At 35.3% G+C, this 2,917-nt stretch overlaps 1 long non-coding RNA gene and 1 pseudogene across 1 annotated transcript; one reads left to right on the top strand and one right to left on the bottom strand.

Moving 5' to 3' along the window:
• The first annotated feature begins 248 nt into the window (after positions 1 to 248).
• On the top strand, positions 249 to 1,284 carry LOC148780445 (uncharacterized). Its single transcript, XR_016041534.1, has 2 exons — positions 249 to 547; positions 727 to 1,284. It is a non-coding gene; the product is annotated as an uncharacterized LOC148780445 (long non-coding RNA).
• Positions 1,285 to 2,613: 1,329 nt separating this feature from the next.
• Positions 2,614 to 2,708, bottom strand: LOC148780444 (U6 spliceosomal RNA; annotated as a pseudogene).
• Positions 2,709 to 2,917: the final 209 nt, after the last annotated feature.

The raw sequence follows: 2,917 nt of genomic DNA, 5'->3' as shown, positions 1-2,917 counted from the left end.
CGTCTTGTACAACCCATTTTTCTAGGTTTGATGCTCGAGGATATAGAGAAGAAGAGCAATGTTGCAATTGTTGTAGACAAGGAGAAGATATTATAAAGTACATTTACTACCACTCCTTTGTCCTCAAATCATTCGAGGGATTATACAAATAAGAGGGCCACATATTACAGTGCATATTGTACCAAAGTGTGGTCTGACAGGCATTTGTACAATAGTTGCCTTAAGGCATTGTGTATGGGCAAAAAAGACTAGTGGAAAGGACATGATATATTTGATCAAGTAGTCCGATTTAGACTATTGTTAGCCATGCAATTCTAGTGATAAAGACTTTGGTAAAGGTTTTGAAGATTATAGAAAGTGATTCTCCTCATTCCATGGGGAACACAATTGTGTCAATCGAGAGGGCGGAGGAGGCTACCTCAAAAACTTTTAAGTAGAGGAAGACCCAATATGAGGGACATTATTGATGAATGATGTGATGTTGGCATCAGCCTATGCATCCAGCTCCTTATTATCTCAATTGCCCTGCATGGGGCAATCTTTTCAGGTAATTCATTTTATTATTTAAATTCTACATGAAGACATTATAATGTATCGCGCTTTTTCCTGTGCATCTTATTTTTTAGTCTGCACAATTCAATTGCCATTTTCAGCAGGGGGAATAATTTAGTGTATGAGTTTCCAATCCTTTAAAAGTTCCTTATCTTATCCGTATTGTTTTTGCAGTACAAGTGGCTGTGAGAGGACTGGAGCATTTTCAAACTCATCGAGACAAATAAGTAAAATAAAATGGAGCACAAAAGGAGAAAGACTTGGTCTTTGTGCAATACAACCTGAGATTAAATTAGAAGCAATATAGTATTTCTTATTTTATTTTTCCGCTATGAATCTTTAATAAATTATTATATTTAATTACGTTTTATTTATAGTTTTATAGAATTAAAAAATATTTGTAATGTAAGACTGAAGAAACAATTGCTCTTAGACCAAATTGATTTGGAGAGTATTGATAATTATGGAAGAATGGGTCGTAGAGAAAGAGTGTCATGGCTTGAAGCTATTGGAGACACACTGGATAATTGAATAGAGATGGCACCACCAGGAGATAAGTGAATACTTTTATGTTTTAGTTTTTATCTTCATGCATAAGGATGCAAGTATTCATTACTTTGTAAGATGTGTACTTTCTCAAAGATGGTGTAAATGGTGATGATTTAGTCTACACAGAGGAACCTAATGATGAGGAACGAGATTGAAATGAATTTGACGACCAATTTTACATGATTTGATTATGTCAGCTGGGTTGCAATTGTGACGAGCTTTCAAGGCCTGTGTTATGCATTGTAACGTGGAGATGTGGACTTGTGGTATTTTACTTTCTTTTTATCCCTCATGTTACGATTGTGGTTCATGACTAATGCTTTTAACATTATATTTGAGCTTTTTTTTTTTTTTTGTTTGTTGTTGTGTGTGCAATAGTTATTTGACTTATTTTCTTGTTAATGGTATTTATTTATTGCTTGATGGGATATTATTGTTTATAGTAACTTTGTTTTAAAGAATTTTTATGATTTTCCCATTCTTTTATCTATAATTTCCAATCTTTTCCTTGTTTCTTTCATATTTTTATTAAATCTTAATTTTATTAGACCAGTTTGATCAATGAACCGGTTTGATTCGGCCGCCCTCACTGGTGCAGTCACTGGTCTGATCTGTAAAACAATGCCTTAAAGGAAAATTTATAATACGATCTGTCTAGTTTCTTTTCCTATCGATCAATGAATCTGTCACGGTTGGACTCTTTACTTCACCACCACTTCTTATGAGTCGCAAGATCCTCCCTCGTGACGTACACTTTGTTCTTGAACAAGGGCTTCATGAGCTCGTATAGTATGGAACTTAGTTGTTCGGATTGAGAACACGATCATGAGCATGAAAATATGATCGCTAGACGCTCGCAATGGTCTGGATCGCTATTCTTGTACCTGAAATTTAGGGATCTCGATGCCAACATTTTGAGGAGCTTTAACCCAACTTTTTTGAGAACAACGATATTTTTTAAAGGTCCAAGACACATCATGTAAAGCATCTCTTTTCTCTGCGAAATATATCATGAACTTTATTTTGCAACCTAATTATTTTATATTCTAAGTGGTATACATTTAAGACATCTGTCCACATAAATGATCAAAATCTAAGATGAGTGTGATTTATATCGACCGATCTAAGGAGATTTGGGATCATGATCCACCCATATGGTAGTAGTCTCTAGGACCGTTGCTCCAGGATTGCGACCAAGTTGAGAAATCTTAGTAACTACGGTATGAAAACCATTGACTCTTGCCCTAACTATCCGACAACTTTGAACTTTTCTTAGAAGCTCTTTTTTCAAGTGTCTTCACGAGTGGCACGGAAATAGATGTTGCCTGTTGATTCATTTGGATTGGTGCCAACATATTAAGTATCATTCCTTCTTGAACTTATTTTCAAGGAAAAAATTCTTATTAACCCCCAACTTTCTTTTCAATTTTATGCTAACCCTCTCCCATATTTTGTTTTTAGGCAGCATAAAGTTTTTGGTAAATATTTTGTCATACCTCACGTTTATAACACTAAAATTTAGACCACTTCTCGATTTGTGCATGTCATCCTTGCGCAGGAGTCATGTTAATCTTCTCTGTATCGTTCCAATTTTATCGAATGTCTACGTTCAATTTTATTTGGGTGAACCTAAAAGCGCCATCACTTGCTTCAAGTTTTTACACGAGGAGGTTTGGTTTTTCTTTTACCTCCTCTTACGTGGAAACCCAATACCCCTGATGTGAGACACCTCTATATGAGTCGTTAAATTTCAAAAAGGTATCTCTCTCCTTAATCTGGTACGAGAGCTCTCTATTCTCTCTCTCTCTAGAGGCTA

The sequence above is a fragment of the Amborella trichopoda genome, chromosome 9, assembly GCF_054954075.1.
Source record: "Amborella trichopoda isolate Santa Cruz 75 chromosome 9, AtrichopodaSantaCruz75HAP2 v2.0, whole genome shotgun sequence".
In the NCBI taxonomy this organism is placed as follows: domain Eukaryota; kingdom Viridiplantae; phylum Streptophyta; class Magnoliopsida; order Amborellales; family Amborellaceae; genus Amborella; species Amborella trichopoda.
This window is presented reverse-complemented; position numbering and strand designations above follow the sequence as displayed.